Source organism: Rhinolophus sinicus, chromosome 1 (genome assembly GCF_057876585.1).
Source record: "Rhinolophus sinicus isolate RSI-liver-muscle chromosome 1, RSI-T2T, whole genome shotgun sequence".
NCBI classification, from domain to species: Eukaryota; Metazoa; Chordata; class Mammalia; order Chiroptera; family Rhinolophidae; genus Rhinolophus; species Rhinolophus sinicus.
In genome coordinates, this window is record NC_142501.1 from 114983371 (window position 1) to 115005845 (window position 22475).

General features: G+C 38.2%; 1 long non-coding RNA gene across 1 annotated transcript in view; it reads right to left on the reverse strand.

The window, feature by feature from the left end:
• Positions 1–1692: 1692 nt before the first annotated feature.
• Positions 1693–22475, reverse strand: part of LOC148759232 (uncharacterized) — a 30092-nt gene continuing 9309 nt past the window's right edge. The window contains exons 2-3 of the long non-coding RNA XR_016018040.1: positions 2852–5449; positions 1693–1866 (exon numbers count right to left, since the gene is read on the reverse strand). This is a non-coding gene — a long non-coding RNA (uncharacterized LOC148759232). The remainder of the gene's footprint in view (positions 1867–2851; positions 5450–22475) is intronic.

The following is a 22475-nucleotide window of genomic DNA, read 5'->3' on the forward strand; positions in this document are numbered from 1 at the left end:
GTACTAGGGGGTGTTTTGAATTAATTAATTGCTAACATTCCTTCAACACCTGGAATTCTATGGACTTTTGATTCTCTCTAGAAAAACGGAGAACACTTAGCTGGCAGAAGTGGAAAAACAACAACAGAACAACAGCAACAAAAAACCCTGAGAAAAGCAGTGAAAAAGGTAAAAAATCATGGAAAGTCATAGAAGAAAGAAGAGAGACTCTGGAAAAAAAGAAAAAAACTTCCTAGAACAAGGGACAGGTATTAGCCAGAAGAGAAACACAGGCTGAGACATCAGTAAGTAGAGAAATCAATTGGAAATATCATCTCAATTTGTGCTGCAGTAACACAACATGATCTATACATACATGTTCTTCACTTACAGAACAACGATTCGTCCCAAGAAGGCTACATCGCATTATACCTGAAAACACTTGCCTGATTAGGTCTTGCTTATGCACAACCTGTGGTTCTGTGGCCACAGCGAACTGAGATCTGCCTTAAACACTGATGGTGAAAACAAGGTTCTCGTGACTGCTGCAATTGTGGAGTACATTAACACAAGAGCTTGCGCTCACTGAGCTTGGGAGGACACTTCTCAATCAGTGTTAACACGTCACTAAACGGGACTCTCTGAGTCCACCTGACTTGCACCTGAACCTTGAATCCAGACCTGTCCAGGCACTTCTCAGTACAGGCTGAGGGACAAGAGAAGGGACTTGGGAAGCCAAGCAGGCCGAAGGTCACATCACGGGTCAGCCACTTGGTAACTATGGTACCAGGGGTGAATTAATCCACCTCCCGGAACCACACACGTGTAATGAATACAAACTAGGCCGAATAGCACAGCTACTTTGCAAAGTTACTGTGCCGTACACCTGAGAGAACCAATGTTAGGCACATAGTATAGGGCCTAATCCAGAGCAGAAAGAACACTCATTAAAGCTTACTGGCTTCTCTCTGCAGTCTCTTAGTTAACATGCAATTTTAGAAATCCATAAAATCCTACCTGCTCGCAGGGTCACATTTAGAACACTCATCCACTGTTAAAGAAAAAATTCAAATACATTGTAAATACACAACAGAAAAACACAGAACTTTGAAAGCGTCAGATTGAAGTGATATAAAAATACTTCTTTGGGGCAACCCCTGAAGGCTATAGTAGGGTGAATATTAATGATACAAGTGGTGGGCAATTTATACGTGAAGCGCTTTTACTTCACTTGCTATACATCTGTGTGTATATAAAAATACATATATATATATATATATATATATATATATATATATATACACATACATACATACACATATACACGTATATGCATGTATGTATGTACCTATATATGTGTATATGTATACATACATACTCCCCAGTGTACGCTAAATACTAGTCTAAATGGAATCATACTTTCTCCTTATTCCCTTTCTTATTTCCTTATGTTACCGTGATTGAGGAAGAATGCCAATGTCTCGCTAAAAGGTATTCTATTTGGCTGTAACTTGCCTAAACAGAGTAAACATAAAGCACATTTTGCTACAAAATGACTGTAGGAAATTCAGAACTACGATCAACCTACACAGAGGTAGGCTAGGGTTGAACTCTCTGTTTTTGTATTTCCTTCTTTGCTTTCTCTGTTATCTTGTAGCTGTGATTCACGCAATTCATGGAGCGTAGAAGTACGTAAGAAAAACACACCTCCAATCTGAGTCTTTCGTTTGTCTATTACGGTCATCTGTCCAAACTCTGTGGATGCTGACAGAGGTTTGCTCCTTGAGTGTGTGGCAAATGGCCGTTTATCCCCAAATTTCGAATCCCCGGATCTTTGAGAAGTTCCATGATTGAAAGTCAAAGAAGTAGCATTCCAGCTGGAAGAATCTGAAAATACAGTTTTCATTTATTAGGAGGTAAAAATAACACAAAGTCGACCATCGTGTAAAACTTCCTTCTTCAGAGAAGCAGCCCCACACCCTCTTTCTCCCAAACACACGACTCCTTCAGAGTACATGTTATTTTAGGTGTCCTATACTTGCCATTCACATAGGTAAGTTTAATTAACTATTGTCACTCAGCAATTTCTGTTATATAATGTGTTTCCGATTAAAGCTTCCCTTCTCAATAGTTAAAATGGTGTGGGGTGTGAATTTTTTTGTCAATATCAAAAGTTATGTATTTTAAATTGTTCGGTTTTTATTTCTAAGATTGTAACTATCTGTGGAGACTACTGACTTAAAAATGTTCTTTGGAATTCTCAAAAATTTTTAATACCATCAAAGCATCCCAAGGCACAAAAGCTTCAGAATTCCTGTTTGCAAAGATTGTGTCTGTCAAATATTCATTACTATTAATTACGTCTCCCATTTTTAATACTCGAAGACACCAGAGGCGCAGGTACGCACACAGCCAGTGTCTGCTCAGCAGAACATCTGGTTGTCTTAAGACCATCAGTGTTACAACACTAAGAGAAGAAGTGAAGTTAGAAAACAATTGACATGGTAGCAATTGAGGCTTACTGGCGTTAACATAAAAAGTCAAAGAACCATTTGAAAATGCTGGAAAAATCTTCCAGGGTGATAATTGACCTGTGGTAACCACTATTAAGTACAGGGATTCCAAACTGGGACAATTATGGTATCGAACAAATGGAGAAACATCTTAGTGAAGTCAGTTTTAAAATCTCATTTCCTTATTCCTATAAATACCTCTTCTCAAACATCCATACAAACAATGACATCACGTTATGTCAAATCCTTCAATTAAATTTGTAGCAAAGATAAAAAGGAATGAGGAAGAGAAGACTGCACGCATGTCAAATGTCCTCGCGTACTCCTTCCCAAAATTAAATTGGTGTTACAAAGTGTACCGGGTCTGAAGGGTTGCACTTCGTCCATTCCTACAGCTTCGTCAGGAACAGGATCTTTCTCTTCAATTGTCGGCTGAAGGGGTTAGGAAACAAGATGATTAGTAACTAATGGACACTTTATGCAATCTCTAGTTAACAATTCAGGCTAGCAATACTAACGTTATAACCTCCAAGAAAAGGACTTTTTGAAAAATAGGTATTTAAGCGAATATTAGGTTGGTACAAATGATACTGCAGTTTGTGCAATTTTTTTAACCTTTGAAACTGCAATTACTTTTGCACCGAACTAATACCTTGAAAAGTGTACTTCATATAACTTTCAAATATTTCTAATGACACATTCTTTTTTTTTTTTATTCTTTTTTTAGTGTTAAAACAAGATACTTGCTTGACATGGTAAGAAACCTTGGTGTATGTCGTGTTGAGTCTAAACAGAACATTTTAGAACCTACTTCATCTAGGTCAACAAGAGGTTGGAAAAAACAAACTTGTATTTGATAAAAATTTTGATGGGAAAAATGATTAAATAAAATGGCAAAGTTGTAAGAAAAGCTTTTCTTTAAATTATACTTAAAAATAATAGGAAAAATGTTATATATAGTTATGCAACTTTTCAAAAAAGTATAATAAGTTCTAATCAGGGAAAAAATAAGAACATTTATTTATTAACTGTCTCAAATGTACCAGGCCTCTGCTATGCACATTTTATTTGTTTTCCACACAAATGACAAATATCGAAATGGTTTGATGGTGGTTAACCCTCTTCCTACTTCCTGACCATTCCAAGACACTAGAATAAAATGAGGAACCTGTACGATCCATTGTTGTCTCTGCCCAGCAGGTTTTGCTCCTAGATCTCCACATGACTGGCTCCTTCTCATGCTTCACTTGGCAGTATCCCACACAGACATTTACTTCAGGTCAAAACATTCAGCTCGCACCAACAAAGCCTCAAGTACCGAAACACTACACATCTACAGGGTATTGCCAATCACAGTCTCCTGAAATTTAGCATCCCCCAGGTGAGAAATCCACGTGCCCCTTCTAACTTTTCCACTCTGTTCTTGACACTACTGCCAGTTGATTGTCCTTTAGGTTTACAAAAAGTGTCCCCACCATTTAGTAAGTCACTACAGCCCACTGTGATCATAGATTTTACATTTCTACAGCTCCCTTTACACTTCACAAAGTGTTTTCCATTTGTTACCTCATTAGTTCAGTCCACATACCTGAAAGGTAGGCATAAGTACCTTTATGATGAATGAGGTCACTGACATGCGACAGATTAAAAAGAAGTTTCCCCAACATCCCATAGCTAGTAAGTGACCCATCCAGGATTCTAGTGTGTTCTTATCTTCAAACGCAGTGTATATACCGGTAGGCAGCAGTTGCCTATATCAGAAGATCACACTCCTCCTGTCTCTTTCCACAGCTGTCATCTCACATTGGCTCATCATTACTTTGTATTTCTATTACTACAAGTACGGTTGCCATCAAGATACTCAATGCCTGCTGTTTTAACTGAACAAGACAGTTGTTATGCATTAAAGCAGCGCTCAGGGGATTGCTGTTAGTATAATTCTACATATTATTTCTATTAACAATGCTCTTCCTTCCTGGGAAAAGTTCCTTGCAGATCTATTTGAGAATACAAATGTAATAATACTTTCATGTATCAGGCATTATCTTTTCAAGTTCCAAGGTATAAAAAACCCTAAATTCCAAATTCTTTCTTTCTGAATCTCATTAGGACATTTACACAACCATAAAAACCACAGAATCATGCATTTGGGCATACTTCAAGCTGGAATAATTCTTTAGCTTTTAGGTAAACTTCACTTCAGAACCCAACTGATTCCTTATGACTTGGAAGCCTTCTTGTTTTATACTATTCTACACCGACCGCCTTAAGTGAACCTCGCAAGTTAGCAGAATTCTACTACGCTGCCTCATTATACTAAGCACACATGTCTTTTATTAATTATAGGCTAAACCGTAAGAAAATAATTTGTGTGGGGAAACGCAGAGGTGAGAAAGTACAGTCAAAGCATACCTTTTAAGTTTCAACATCACTGAATGGTGATATTTAAAATAATAATGATAAAAATAATAGTAGTGAATGACAGTACCTCAGAATCCCAACATGATTTTACAGCTGCTTCTTCTAATCTTAATGCGGATGTTTTAACTATAAAATGTAGTCACAGAACATTAATGTGAACACATATTACTATGCATTTTAAATACACATTCAAGTCATGAACATTTCAATAAAAGTAATAGCAGAAAAGAATTTCAGGGGGTCAAATCATTTGCAAGAAGAAGTTGTTAGTAGTGGGGATACTTTTGCAAAAAAGATAGGAAAAAATGCTTATAAGAAATGAAAATCACAGTTGGATCTACACATGTTAGATTTGCTTATAGCAGCACTCAAGCTAGAAAGAATTCATAGATAGTCACTAAGTTATCACTTGTATTATTTTGGTGTGCTCCATCAACACAAGTGAAAATATCAGTTTTTGTTTGCGCTTGTGGAGCACTTTCAATAATATCCACACCATTTTCTCTTTTTCCAATTGCCGGCTTGGTTGCTTCTTTCTATTAAAAAAAAGAAAGAAAAAAGAAAATAAAAACCCAACTTCAGAAAACATCATATTCATTGACTCGTTCACTCACTCGCTCAGTCCTTCAAGTAAGTAAGATGACAAACTGCTATCGTAACCATCAAATCATAGGCATAGACCCAGGGGAAGCTGGAAATATAAATGAAAGATTTTGTCCTATATTCTACTAGGGCTCGATGTATTCTGATTTTCGTCAAAACAGTAAGAACAGAAAAGTACCGCTCTCCATTTCTACACATCGCATGAATCAAGTATAGCACAGGCACAAAAGAAACAACAAGCAGTTGTACCAGATGCTGAGAAAAGAGGACTGCATCTTAAAAGATACACGAGGTGCTGAGGGAAACCATGAAGGGGAGTCCAGAAAGAGCGGCAGGCGCAAAAGCCTAAGGTATGAAGCAACATATCATAGTGAGGGCAGAAGAAGAATGGGGTAAGCCTGGAACACTGAAAATGGAATGGGGAGACAACTGCAGAACCAGAACCAAATCAAAGAAGGCACGTGTCATGCTAGCATATGACTTTTACCCTCACGTAACGGGGAGTCACTCAGTAAACAGAGGTGTTGCACCATCACGATCATAGTTTACAATAGTCACTCAGGCTGCAATTTATGATACAGAGGAGTTCCATTTTTTTTTAGGATCCTACCCATCAGCCTGTCTTGCTTCACAACATAGGGCCTCGCAGGTGCATACTCACAAAGGCAGCTACCAAGAGTAGGTCACATTGTAGCTTCTACTGGGTGCTCCGGGTTGGGCACAAGCAGCAGCTGACCTGGGCCTGCCCCACAGCCCCTCCCAAGAGGCCCCAAATCCAACACACCTGGTGATCAGCTTCAGCAACACCAGAACGACACCCAATTAGCTCCACAAATGGCACGCCCAAGCCATGGACTGAGCAGACACCGGAGCCCTGCTACAGCCGATCCCACTCTGTGACGTCAGCCCACACACATCAGCTCATCTACTGTAGTCACAGCCAGTCGTCCTGAGCGTCCATTCCACACACTGATGCGCCAACAGCAATAAGGCTCAAGTACAACAGGAGGGCACACACCACCCACACGAGCTTCTGGAACTCCTGGCTCCGGTGACCAGGGAGGTTGTACCACCCGACACACAGGACACCTGTTACATGAGCCAATGCTGCCAAGATGAGGAGAATTAGCAGATCTACATAGTACATAGAAACAAACACAGAGAGGCAGTGAGAAAAGAAGAGAGAAAGAAACATTTCCCTAATGAAAGAACAGGACAAAACTCTAGAAAAAGAGGTAAACCAAATGGACACAGGCAATCTACCAGATACAGAGTTCAAAACACTACTTCTAAGGATGCTCAATGAACTTTGGCGAAAAATAGATAAACGCTGTACCACTTCAACAGAGACAGCAAACATAAAAAGTGGACATAGAAATCATTAACAAAAGTCAAATATGAAAAATACAACATCTGAAATGAGTAATCAATAGATGGAATCAGCACCAGACTTGGTTGAGGCAGAGGATCAAATCAGTGATTTGGAAGACAAGGTAGCAGAAAACACCCAATCAGAACAGAAAAAAAGAAATGAAAAATGATTATGAATAAAAAATAAAAAGATAGAGAGAGAGAGAATACTATAAGGGACTTCTTGGACAAGATAAAGTGTAACAACACTTGTAGGGCTATCAAAAAGAGAAGAGAGAGAAAGGAATTGAAAACCTATTTGAATAAATAATGACGGAAATCTTCCCTAACCTGTTGAAGGAAACACAAGCGCAGGAAACACAGAGCGTTCCAAACAAAAGAAAGCCGAACAGGCCCACACCAAGACATACCATAATCAAAACGCCAAAGGGGAAAGACACAGAGAGAATATTAAAACCAGCAAGAGAAAAGCACTTAGTTATATACAAGGGAGCTCGCATAAGACTGGCAGGTGATCACTTAACAGTAAATCTGAAGGCCAGAGGAATGGGCAAGAAATATTGAAATGTGATGAAATGCAATAATGTGCAACCCAGATGACTGTATCCAGCAAGGCTCTCATTTAGAATCAAATGAGAGGTGAAGAGTTTGCCAGAGAAAAAGAAGGTGATGCAGTTCAGCACCAGCAAACCACTAGCACAAGAAATGTAAAACCACGACAAGAAGAAAAAAAAGGAGGAGGAGGAGGAGGAGGAGGAGGAGGAGGAGGAGGAGGAGGAGGAGGAGGAGGAGAAGACGGAAAAAGAGCAGGAGGAAGAGCAGGAAGAGGAGAAGGAAAATGAACAATAAAATGCCAAGAACTACATACCTACAAATAATTACTTTAAATGGAAATAGATTAAATGCTCCAGAAAAGACATAAGGTACCTGAATGGTTAAGAATACAAGACCCATATACACGACAATCAAACTACAAAATTTCTGCAAAGGAAACCAACAGCAACCTGCAGTCACGACCGGATGAACGGAGAAGATATTTGTCAAGGATATATTTGATGAAGGGTTGACATCCAAAACACATAAGGAAATCATAAATCTTAACACCAAAAGACAAACAATGCCATTACAAAACGAGAAGAGTACCTGAATAGACTTTTCTCCAGAGAGGTCACACAGATAGCCAAGAGACATACGAAAACATGCTCAGTGTCACTAATCATCAGAGCAATGCAAATTAAAAACGCTATGAAATACGACCTCACAACTGTCAGAATGGTCATCATCCATGAATCAACAAGCAACAGGTGTCGGTGAGGATGTGAAAAAAAACAGAGTCCTCGTGCACTGTTGGTGAGACTGCAAATCCGACCAGACACAATGGAAAAGAACATGGAAGTTCCTCAAAAATTTAAAAACAGAACTACCACGTGGCACAGCAGTCCCACTTCTGGGTTTTCCTCCACAGAAATCAAAACACTAATTTGAAAAGCAATATGCATGTCTATGGTCGTTGCCACATTATTTTCAATAGTCCAGATAACAAAGTAACCAAAGGATCCATCGTCTTGGATAAAGAAGCAGTGGGACATATATATAACAAAATGCTACTTGTCTGTAACGAAGAATAAATACTTACCGTTTGTGACAAAGTGTGTGGACCTAGAGGGTATTATTCTAAGTGAAAAAAGTCAGACAAAGAGAAAAACACACCTGAATTCACTTATTGGTGATATGAAAAAAAAATAAATGAACATAGAAATGGGAAACAAATTCATAGGTGCAGAGAACGAACTGATCGTTGCCAGGTTCGAGAATTGTTGGGGAATGCTTGAAAAGTTAAAGGATTAAGGAAAGAAGTACAAATTGGGAGTTCTAAAACAGTCATGAAGATGTCAAGTACAGCGCAAAGAATACAGTAAATAACATTGTAATAACTAAATATGGTATCAGGGATTCCACACTAATCGGGGTACCAGTAAGTATATGCATTATATAAATGCCTAACCACTATGCTGCACACCTGAGGCTGACATCATATTGAATGCCAACTGTAACAGAAATGAAACATTTTACATTTATTTTCTCCACAGCCTCTCCAACTGGTGGGAATGCAGACTGGTGCAGCCGTTATGGAAGGCAGTGTGGAGGTTCCTTAAAAAATTACGAATAGAATTGCCATATGACCCAGCAATCCCTCTCCTGGGTATCCACGCAAATAATCTGAAAACATTTATACATAAAGACACGTGTGCTCCAATGTTCATTGCAGCTTTGCTTACGGTGGCCAAGACATGGAAACAACCAAAATGTCCTTCGATAGATAAACGCATAAAGAAGTTGTGGTATATATACAAAATGGAATACTATTCGGCATAAGAAAAGATGATATAGGAACATTTGTGACAACATGGATGGATCTTGAGAGTGTAATGCTGAGCGAAATAATTCAGACAGAAAAAGCAGACAACCATATGATTTCACTGATATGTGGTATATAAATCAAAAACAACAAAAGAACAAGATAAACAAATGAGAAACAGAAACTCATAGACACAGACAATAGTTTAGTGGTTACCAGAGGGTAAGGGGGTGGGGGTGGGAGATGAGGGTAAGGGGGATCAAATATATGGTGATGGAAGGAGAACTGACTCTGGGTGGTGAACACAAAATGGGATTTATAGATGATGTAATACAGAATTGTACACCTGAAATCTATGTAATTTTACTAACAATTGTCACCCCAATAAATTGAAAAAAAAAGAAAAACTTTACATTTAAAAAACAAAACTAAAAACATTCTGAAATTTGACATTTAATTATTTCATTTTTAAGAATCTCTGCTTTTGACCAGAGTAAAGAAAGCATCCTGTCTTTTGCAGACACGGATCCTTTCTTTACTTTGGTCAATGCATCATGGACAATGGGCATAGAATCTCACGGACATGTTTTTATAGGGAACAGACGAGAGCATCATCAGCTTTGGAGCCAAGTGCATTTGGATCAAACCCTCAACCTTCTCCCTGGCTACTGCAACACATGCTACCTAGACTGACTTGGTCTCCACTTCCTTATCTCTGAAGATGAGGATTCCCTTCCTTGCCAAGGCTATTCTGAGAAGTAAATGAGATCGTGCTTGTTACAGAATAGGTACTCAACAAGTGTTGATTTGACGATGGAGTATGTCAGAATATCAGTTGAAAGAAAATCTGTGTTGCTCTTGCTTATATGGGCCCAGGAGCCCACGTTATCAAATACCATGTAATCACACAGGCCATTAAAACCCCAAACAAGAAAAAAAAGAAAAAAGAATCTCTGCATTTCAAATTGGTTATTGTTTTATGCAAAACATTTACTCTTCAATTAGATGAACACATGTAAATATATTCACAAAACAATGATTGAGAACACAGTGGAATCCCTTTGTAATACGGGTTTTGAGATAGAGAACGTGAATTCTAAACTTTCAAAAATTCTACTACTATTTTAGTCTAAATGATGAACATAGTATACCGGAAACTAATATAAAATAATATGGAATGTCAACGGAATGTAAGTGAAAAAAACAAAAAAAAATGAAGAAAACACTCCCTCCTAACAAGTATACCATACCAACATACAAAGCGTAATAAAATAAAACCATATGTCATATACTATCTAGTTTTAAAACTGAAAGGTACCAGGAAGATTTCATGACTATTACAATGAGTACGTGAATCCATTCAAGATTTCATTCAGGCACAAGTATTATAAAAGTCATGCTGGTATAACGTAAAAGTCACATTAAGAATCCTTACCGTTACCCAAATTACATAGCTCCGTCACTGTGGGAAAACTCCCTATCGAATTTTACTATCACTATACATTTCCCAGCCCTTCTTTTTCTCAGCCCCCATCTTTGATACTTACTGAAGTTAAAAAAACAACAACAAAACAATGCAGCATCAAAGGGTCATATGTTTAAAATGGTTCATGCTGAGGAATTTTCCATGACAAACATAGAACAATGATAGGTAGACCACAACTAAATTTTACAAGTCATTGCTACACAAAACTAAATTCAGAGCAAAACAGTTAATTTCACACAGGAGCCTTTTACCTTGGTATTAACATCGAAGAGCCATTCCTCTGATATAGGACATGAATCTTTATTGCCAGTTTCGCGGGAGAGACTTTAGGGTAAAGATAACAAAAACAAGTGAATTCATTTCTTGACAAAAGCAACAACAACAACAAAAGGAGTAAAAGGTCAGCTATCTGCATATGAAATATAGTCTCTTGATATAATAAAAAATTAGATGATATGCTAGAAAAGCTCTTAGCTACCTATTTCTGCCTCCACCACTCCCAACTCATGCAATATTTAATGAAGATACACTCTAAGTTTCCGTAACAAAGAATGACAGCCAATATGTTGGCAACACCTGAGAATATGTTGTTTTCACCAAAAGTCCTGAAGGCTGAATTCAAAACGCAATTAATAGCAGACATAAATGGAACCTCAACTGGGACAAAACCAGTGACCTAAATCAAGGTAGAAAGATACACTGACCCTTCTTCATGGTCTGTCCCTGGTTCAAAGATTAATCTGTGTGAGTCAAAAATGGCAGTCTTACTTCTTTAACATAGGATGCACATACTAAACTTACCCCATTCCTTCCTTTCACCCAGAAACAGTACAGTCAGTTCCCTGAAATGTGTGAAATGTTTGCAAGTCACACGTACAACAGTCAAAGAACAAATATGTATGTTCTTAGCCTCCCCACTCCCAGACCACTTGTCCTCACAGCTTCCTGGCAATCTCCAACCTTGAAAACTTCAGCCTAAAAAGGCATAGACTCCTGAAACAAGGATGGGCTCAAATGACCCACACTAGGAGTTCTCCATTTCCCTGTTCCTGGAAAATAAGCTAAGTGGAGCTCGGTCATCCACTCCTAACACAGGCATGTTACCACCGACCCAACTCCATTACTGTTTTCACAATTAGTCCTCCCTCTGCCCAACCCTCCATATCCATGGGAAGGACATCAGTGCATCGGGAAAAGAGGTGGAGGTGACGAAACACCTGCGGTGGGCCATGGGTCTATAGAGTTCAGCAATCTGCAGTGCCTTTGGACTCGAGGGGACCCGCTCTGTAATTTCGGGTGCTGGTGGATGATACCATATTCCTACTTGCTATAAAGAGAATGTTTCCAGAGGCTCAAAGGTTTAATATGTTTTCATACAAATCTTAAAGAATGCTGGTTCCTCCAAGTCAACAAACAAAAAAGCAGCAACCTGTTCAGGACACCCTAGAACCCCTTACTTTAATCTGCTTTTTTAGACCACTACCAACATCCTCTTTCCTTCTTTCTTGTAATTTCTCTTTATCTTGTCATACCCTACTATTCTGATCTCTTTTCCCTTATCTGATCTCTGATCTCTATTCTAAAAGCCTTACTCCTACTCCATCCAGTGTTGGTCCTATTGAAACTTGGATTCCCCTGCTAATTCCATTCTTATCCTCTTCCACTGCAGTCACTAGACCTTTCCATAATTAAAAGACACAGCCATAGGATGATAAAGAAGGAAGTGTACAGGGCTTAGAAACCTACACTTAATCTCATTTCATTACTCACTGCATCAAGTAAGTCACTTTAATCTCTTGGAATTAATACTCCTCATGTGATCAACCACTTGACCAAAACATTAATGGCAATATGAAGTACCAGGGGGTGTTTTGAATAATTAATTACTAACATCCCTTCAACACCTGGAATTCTATGTACTTTTGATTCTGTCTAGAAACATGGAGAACACTTAGCTGGCAGAAGTGGAAAAAAGTAACAGAATAGCAACAAAAACCCCCCAAAAAGCAGAGACAATGGTAAAAAATCAAGAAAAGTCATGGAAGAAGGAAGAAAGACTCTGGAAAAAAAGAAAAAAACTTCCTTGGACAAGGGAAAGGTACTAGCCAGAAGGAAAACACAGGCTGTGGAGTTAGTGAGTAGAGAAATCAATAAGAAATATCTCTGAATATGTGCTGCATTAACACAACATGATCTATACATAGATGTTCTTCTATTACAGAACAACGATTCGTCCCAAGAAGGCTACATCGCATTATACCTGAAAACACTTGCCTGATTAGGTCTTGCTTATGCACAACCTGTGGTTCTGTGGCCACAGCGAACTGAGATCTGCCTTAAACACTGATGGTGAAAACAAGGTTCTCGTGACTGCTGCAATTGTGAAGTACATTAACACAAGAGCTTGCGCTCACTGGGCTTGGGAGGAAACTTCTAAATCAGTGTTAACACGTCACTAAACGGGACTCTCTGAGTCCACCTGACTTGCACCTGAACCTTGAATCCAGACCTGTCCAGGCACTTCTCAGTACAGGCTGAGGGACAAGAGAAGGGACTTGGGAAGCCAAGCAGGCTGAAGGTCACATCACGGGTCAGCCACTTGGTAACTATGGTACCAGGGGTCAATTAATCCACCTCCCGGAACCACACACGTCTAATGAATAAAAACTAGGCCGAATAGCACAGCTACTTTGCAAAGTTACTGTGCCGAAGACCTGAGAGAACCAATGTTAGGTACACAGTATAGGGTCTATTCCAGAGCAGAACACTCATTAAAGCTTACTGGCTTCTCTCTGAAGTCTCTTAGTTAACATGCAATTATAGAAATCCATAAAATCCTACCTGCTCGCAGGGTCGCATTTAGAACACTCATCCACTGTTAAAGAAAAAATTGAAATAAAGTGTAAATACACAACAGAAAAACGCAGAACTTTGAAAGCGCAGATTGAAGTGATGTAAAAACATTTCTTTGGGACAACCCCTGAAGACTATAGTAGAATGAATATTAATGATACAAGTGGTGGGCAATTAATACATAAAGAACTTTTACTTCCCCTGCTATATATTTGTGTGTGTGTGTATATAAATACATATCTATATATCTATATATCTATACATACATATATATTTTTTATTTATATATTCAGGTATATACGTACACATACACACATACACAGACATATATACATATATATATATATATATATATATATATATATATATACACACACATATATTTATGTACCTATATATGTGTGTATGTATGCATATACACTCCCCAGTGTACGCTAAATACTAGTCTAAATGGAACCACACTTTCTCCTTATTCCCTTTCTTATTTCCTTATGTTACTGAGATTGAGGAAGAAAGCTAATGTCTCGCTAAAAGGTATTCTATTTGGCTGTAACTTGCCTAAACAGAGTAAACATAAAGCACATTTTGCTACAAAATGACTGTGGGAAATTCAGAACTACGATCAACCTACACAGAGGTAGGCTAGGGTTGAACTCTTTCTGTTTTTTCATTTCCTTCTTTGCTTTCTCTGTTTTCTTGTAGCTGTGATTCACGCAATTCATGGAGCGTAGAAGTACATAAGAAAAACACACCTCCAATCTGAGTCTTTCGTTTGTCTATTACGGTCATCTGTCCAAACTCTGTGGATGCTGACAGAGGTTTGCTCCTTGAGTGTGTGGCAAATGGCCGTTTATCACCAAATTTCGAATCCCCGGATCTTTGAGAAGTTCCATGATTGAAAGTCAAAGAAGTAGCATTCCAGCTGGAAGAATCTGAAAATACAGTTTTCATTTATTAGGAGGTAAAAATAACACAAAGTCGACCATCGTGTAAAACTTCCTTCTTCAGAGAAGCAGCCCCACACCCTCTTTCTCCCAAACACACTACTCCTTCAGAGTACATGTTATTTTAGGTGTCCTATACTTGCCATTCACATAGGTAAGTTTAATTAACTATTGTCACTCAGCAATTTCTGTTATATAATGTGTTCCCAATTAAAGCTTTCCTTCTCAATAGTTAAAATGGTGTGGGGTGTGAATTTTTTTGTCAATATCAAAAGTTATGTCTAATCGCTGACGTTTAAATATGCGTGACAAACATGGGTTTAAAACAACTTTGAATGAATCATACTATTTCAAAGAAGAAGCTACTTATTACAAGAAAATGGTCTTTTCTAAATGCTTCAATATCTTCAGAATTCATTTTGTAAGCTTTAGATAATTGAAATTCAAATGACAAATGACAGACTTGGGTGACCTTATTGTTTCCAAGTAAAAATACGATCAAACTAGGTCCACGTCAGCTCCAAAGAGTACAGGGCACCAAGAGACAGAAAACGAATATTTTCCTTTTGCTTTTTATCTTTTTTTTTTTTTTAATTTAATTTTATTAAATTTATTGGGGTGACAATTGTTAGTAAAATTACATAGATTTCAGGTGTACAATTCTGTATTACATCATCTATAAATCCCATTGTGTGTTCATCACCCAGAGTCAGTTCTCCTTCCATCACCATATATTCGATCTCCCTTACCCTCATCTCCCACCCCCCACCCCCCACCCCCCAGCCCCCACCCCCCTTACCCTCTGGCAACCACTAAACTATTATCTGTGTCTATAAGTAGAATGAAACTGGACTGCTATTTGTCACCATGTACCAAAGTTAATTCAAAATGGATCAAAGACTTAAGCATAAGACCTGACACAATAAACTGCATAGAAGAAAACATAGGTACTAAATTTATGGACCTTGGGTTCAAAGAGCATTTTATGAACTTGACTCCAAAGGCAATGGAAGTAAAAGCTAAAATAAACGAATGGGACTATATGAAACTTAAAAGCTTCTGCACAGCAAAAGAATCCTTTTGCTTTTTAAACAAAATCTCAGCTTAAACGTTTAAGACAAGTGAAAGAAAACCACAACTGTAGAAGTGAAGCTTTAAAGCCTCTTATCACTTCACATCCTGGAAGCTCGTACATCATTTAAAATAGTGGTTTCCAATGTCATGTGAGAATGTGTCAAGTCCCAAAGTCTGTCAGTCGAGGGGCCCGAAAAGGTCAAAACTATATTCACAGAAACACTGACTGTCATTTGCTATTTTCACTCTCATTCTCTTCTAAGTGTACAGTAGAGTTCTCCACAGCCGTGATATCACAGCTCTGATGGTAACATCATAGGTCTGATGGTGACTGGCTCGTTGCTCTAATGGCTCATGGAATGCATGCCTGTGTGTGCTCGTATTTTAAATTGTTCGGTTTTTATTTCTAAGATTGTAACTATCTATGGAGACTACTGACTTAAAAATGTTCTTTGGAATTCTCAAAAATTTTTAATAGCATCAAAGCATCCCAAGGCACAAAAGCTTCAGAATTCCTGCTTGCAAAGATTGTGTCTGTCAAATACTCATTAACATTAATTACTTCTCCCATTTTTAATAATCGAAGACACCATAGGCGCACGTACACACACAGCCAGTGTTTGCTCGGTAGAATATCTGGATGTCTTAAGACCATCAGTGTTAAAACACTAAGAGGAGAAGTAAAGTTAAGAAACAATTGACATGGTAGCAATTGAGGCTTACTTGGGTAAACATAAAAATTCAAATAACCATTTGAAAACACTGGGAATATCTTCCAGTGTGATAATTGACCTCTGGTAACCACTATTAAGTACCGGGATTCCACACTGGGACATTTAGGGTATCGAACAAATGGAGGAACAGCTTAGTGGAGTCACAGTTTTTAAATCTCATTTTCTTATTCCTGTAAATACCTTTTGTCAAACATCGATACCAACAGTGACATCATGTTATTTATGTCAAATCCTTCAATTAAATTTGTAACAAAAAAAAAGGAATGAGGAAGAGAAGACTGCACGCATGCCAAAAGTCCTCGCGTACTCCTTCCCAAAATTAAATTGGTGTTACAAAGTGTACCGGGTCTGAAGGGTTGCACTTCGTCCATTCCTACAGCTTCGTCAGGAACAGGATCTTTCTCTTCAATTGTCGGCTGAAGGGGTTAGGAAACAAGATGATTAGTAACTATTGGACATTTCATGCAATCTCTAGTTAACAATTCAGGATAACAATATTAACGTTATAACCTCCAAGAAAATGACTTTTTGAAAAATAGGTATTTAAGCAAATATTAGGTTGGTATAAATTATATTGCAGTTTGTGCAATTTTTTTAACCTTTTAAACCGCGATTACTTTTGAACTGACCTAACACCTTGAAAAGTGTACTTCATATACCATTGAAATATTTCTAATGACACATTCTTTTTTTTTTTTTTTTTTTTTTTTTTTTTAGTGTTAAAACAAGCTACTTGCTTGATATGGTAAGAAACCTTGGTGTATGTCCTGTTGAGTCTAAACAAAACATTTTAGAACCCGCTTCATGTAGGTCAGCAAGAGCTTAGAAAAACCGAACTCTAGTTTGATAAAAATTTTGATAGGAAAAATGATGGAATAACATAGCGAAGTGATAAGAAAATCTTTTCATTAAATTTTGTTTTAATAAATCATAGGAAAAATATTATATATAATTATGCAAATTTTCAAAAAAGTATAATAATTTCTAATCAGGCTAAATAAGAACATTTATTTATTAACCAACTAAAATGTCCCGGGTACTTACTATCCAAATTTCATTTGTTTTCCACCCAAAACGACAAATGTGAAAACGGTTTGATGATGGTTACCCCACTTCCTGCTTGGTGGCCATTCCAAGACATTAGAATAAAATGATGAACAGATGCGATCCAGTATTGTCTCTGTCCAGGAGGTTTTGCTCCTAGATCTTCACACGACTGGCTCCTTCTCATGCTTCACTTGGCAGTTTTTGTCACACTCACAAAGATCTTTCCTGATCACCGAAATTCCACTCCCACTCCTATTCCAACTACAACCATGTCCCTCCCCCCAGCATTCTCCATTCTCTTTAAATGAAGCACTCATAGTGACTTATAACGGACTCTTGTTAACTTGTATTTCTGCTTCTAAAGCTACAGCTGAAGCCCTGAACTTCTCCATTCACTGTCTATCTGCCCAGCACACAGTTGGTATCCAACACAGACATTTACTTCAGGTCGAAACATTGAGATCGCACCAACAAAGCCTCAAGTACCAAAACGGTACACATAGTGTATCGCCAATCACAGTCTCCTGCAACTTAACATCCCTAAGATTAGAAATCCACATGGCCCATCTAACTTTTCCTTTCTGGTCTTGACAGTATTGCCATTTGATTGTCCTACAGGTTTACAAAAATTGTCCCGATATTTAGTAAGTTACTACATCCCACTGTGATCATGGTGTTTTACATTCTGTAGCTCCCTTTACAGTTTACGAAGTGTTTTCACATTTGTTACCATATTTGTGCATTCCACATACCTGAAAGGTAGGCATTAGCACCATTATGACGAATGAGGCCACTTACATCCGACAGCTTAAAAAGAAGTTTCCCCAAGACCCCATAGCTAGTAACTGACCATCCAGGATTCTAATCTGTGCTACTCTGCAAGGACAGTGTCTATACCAGTAGGCAGCAGTTGCCTATATCAGAAGATCACACCTTTCTTATATCTTTCCACAGCTGTCACCTCACATTAGCTCATCATTACACTGTACTTCTATTACTACAAGTAAAAATCAACAACAAAAACCCAACTCCAGAAAACATCATATTCATTTACTCGTTCACTCACTCAATCATCAGTCAGTAAGACAACAAAACTTTACTGTAGCCATCATATCATAGGCGTAGACCCAGTGGAAGCTGGGAATATAAATGAAACACTTGGTCCTATACTCTAGTAGGGGTAGATATAATAAATAAAAACAACAAGAACAGAAAAGTACCGCTCGCTACTTGTACACCTGAAGTGAATAAAGTACAGTTAGATCATAAAAGAGACAACAATCAGTTGTACCAGGGAAGCTCAGCAGATGCGGCAAAGATAGGGCTGCATCTTGAAAGATATACGAGGTGCTGACAGAAACCATGAAGGGGATTCCAGAAGGGCAGAGGGAGCAAAAGCCTGAGGATGAAACAACATGTTGCAAGTGAGGGCCGCAAAGGGATGGGGTAAGCCTGGAACACTGAGAATGGGATGGAGATACCGCTGCCGTTTCAGAACCAAATCAAAGAAGGCACGTGTCATGCTAGCATATGAATTTTACCCTCACATACTGGGGAGTCACTCAGTAAGCAGAGGTGTTGCATCATCACAATTCTGTTTTAAGACAGTCAATAAGGCCGCAACTTATGCTATTGAGGACCTCCGTTTCTTTCCAGTATCCTATGCATCATCCTGTCTTGCGTCACAGCATAGCCTCTCCCAGGGGCCTCCAAACCCACAAAGGCAGCTACCAAGAGTAGGTCACTTTCTGGCTTCCACTGGGTGCTCCGGGTTGGGCACAAGCAGCAGCTGACCTGGGCCTGCCCCACAGCCCCTCCCAAGAGGCCCCAAATCCAACACACCTGGTGATCAGCTTCAGCAACACCAGAACGACACCCAATTAGCTCCACAAATGGCACGCCCAAGCCATGGACTGAGCAGACACCGGAGCCCTGCTACAGCCGATCCCACTCTGTGACGTCAGCCCACACACATCAGCTCATCTACTGTAGTCACAGCCAGTCGTCCTGAGGGTCAATTCCACACACTGATGCGCCAACAACAATCAAGGCTCAAGTACAACAGGAGGGCACACACCACCCACACGAGCTTCTGGAGAACCTGGCTAAGGTGACCAGGGAGACTGTACCACTGGACCCACAGGACACCTGTTATATGAGCCAATGCTGCCAAGATGAGGAGAATTAGCAGATCTACATAATACATAGAAACAAACACAGAGAGGCAGTGAAAAAAGAAGAGAGAAAGAAACGTTTATGTAATGGAAAACCAGGAAAAATCTCCAGAAAAAGAAATAAACCAAATGGAGACAAATAATCTATGAGATACACAGCTCAAAATACTAGTTATGAGGATGCTCAATGAAATTAGGGGAAGAATAGATAGACTCAGTAAAACTTCAACAAAGAGACAGCATACATAAAGAAGACATACAAATCATTTAAAAAAAGTCTGAAATGAATAATTTATAGATGGAATCAGCACCACATTTGGTGAAGTAGAGGTTCAAATCAGTGATTTGGAAGAAATGGTAGCAGAAAGCACCCAAATAGAACACAAAAAGAAAAAAATGAATAATAAGCAAAATAAAATAAAGACAGAGAATCCTTTAAGAGACCTCTCGTACAACATCAAATGTAGTAACATTTGTAAATCTATCAGAAGAAGAGAGATCAAGGAATTGAACTCCTCTTGTAATAAATAGTGACAGAAACCTTCCCCAACCTGAGAAGGAAATAGACACACAAGCCTAGGAAATACAGAGCGTTCCAAACAAAATGAACCTAAATGTGCCCACACCAAGACATATCATAATTAAAATGCCAAAGGGGAAAGACGCACAGAGAATATTAAAACCGACAAGAAAAGAGCAGTTAGTTATGAACAAGGGAGCGTCCATAAGGCTGTCAGGTGATCTCTCAACAGAAAATTTGCAGGTCAGAAGGGATTGGCAAGAAATAGTGAAAGTGATGAAAAGCTATAATCGACAACCAAGATTACTGTATCCAGCAAGGCTCTCATTTAGAATCAAAGGAGACGTAAAGAACTTGCCAAGAAAAAGAGGGTAATGCAGTTGAGCACCAGCAAACCAGTATTACAAGAAATGTAAAACCACAACTTGAAGAAGAAGAAGAAAAAACAGAAGCAGAACGAGGAGGAGGAGGAGGAGACGAAATACTAATAATAAAATGGCAATATCTACATACCTACAAATAGTTAGTGCAAATGTAAATAAGTTAAATGCTCCAGTCAAGACATAAGGTGGCTGAATAGTTAAGAATACAAGACCCATATATATATGACATCAAACTAAAAAATTTTTGCACAGCAAAGGAAACCATTTACAATATGAAATCACGACCAGATGAATGGAGAAGATATTTGCCAATGATATATCTGAGAAAGGGTTGATATCAAGAATATATAAGGAAGTCATAAAGCTCGGCACCAAAAGACAAACAATGCAATTACAAAATGAGAAGAGCACTTGAATAGACTTTTCTCCAAAGGGGTCACACAGATAGCCAAGAGACATAAGAAAAGATTCTCAGCGTCACTAATCATTAGAGCAATGCAAATTAAAAGCACAATGAGCTATCACCTCACACCTATCAAAATGGCCATCATCAATAATTCAACAAATAACAAGTGTTGGTGAGGATGTGAAGAAAACGGAGCCCTTGTGCACTGTTGCTGAGACTGTAAATCCGGCCAGCCGCAATGGAAACAATATGTAAGTTCCTCAAAACTTTAAAAATAGAACTACCATGTGGGGAAGCAATCCCACGTTGGGTTTTCCTCCACAGAAATCCAAAACACTCATTTGAGAAGACATATGCATTTCTATGGTCGTTGACACATTATTTACATTAATCCAGATAAGGAAGCAACCGAAGTATCCATCATCTTGTATAAAGAAGAAGTGGTACATAGATACAACAAAATACGACTTGGCTGTAACAAAGAATAAAATCTTACCATTTATGACAACGTGGGTGGACCTAGAGGGTATTTTTCCAAGTGAAATAAGTCAGATAGAGAAACACAAACACCACATGATTTCACTTATTGGTGATACGTAAAAAAAATAAATAAACGTAGAAAAGAGAAACAAACTCATAGATGCAGAGAACTAACTGATCCTGGCATGATTCGAGGAGTGTTGGGGGATGCTTGAAAAGGTAAAAGGATTAAGAAGTACACACTGGCAGTTATAAAACAGTCATGTAGCTGTCAAGGACAGCACACAGAATACAGGAAATAACATTGTAATAACTAAGTATGGTGTCAGGGATTCCACACTAATCGGAGCACCAGTTTACACATTATATAAATGCCTAACCACTATGCTGTACACCTGAGGCTGACATCATATTGAATGTCAACTGTAACGGAAATGAAACATTTTACATTTATAAAGAAAACTAAAAACTTTCTGAAATTTGACATTTCACCATATGGTTTAAGAATCTCTGCTTCTAAAACTGGTTATTATTTTATGCAAAACATGTACTCTTCAATTAGATGAAGACATTTAAATATATTCATAATGTACTGATTGAGGACATAGTGGAATCCGTTCGTAATACGGGTTTTGAGATAGAGAACTTGAATTCTCAATTTTCAAAATTACCATTGTTTAAGTCAAAATGATGAACCCAGGATACCTGCAACTAATATAAAATAATATTGAATGTCAGTTGAATATAACTGAAAAAAAAAGAAAAAGAAAAAAGTATAGAGAAAACACTCACGCCTACCAACTATATGATACCAAAATACAAAGTGTAATAAAATAGAACTATATATTATATGCCACATAGTTTTAAAATTGAAATGTACCAGGAAGATTTCATGACTATTACAATAAGTAAATGAATCCATTACAGATTTCGTGTATGCACGAGTATTCTAAAAGTCCCGCTGATGTAATGTAAAATCACAGTAAGATTCCTTACCCTTAACCAAATTGCATATCTCCATCACTGTGGGAAACCTCCCAATAAAATTTTACTATCACTCTATATTTCCCAGCCTCTTCTTTTTTTCATTCCCCATGTTCAATACTTCCTAAAGTGAAGGGGAAAAAA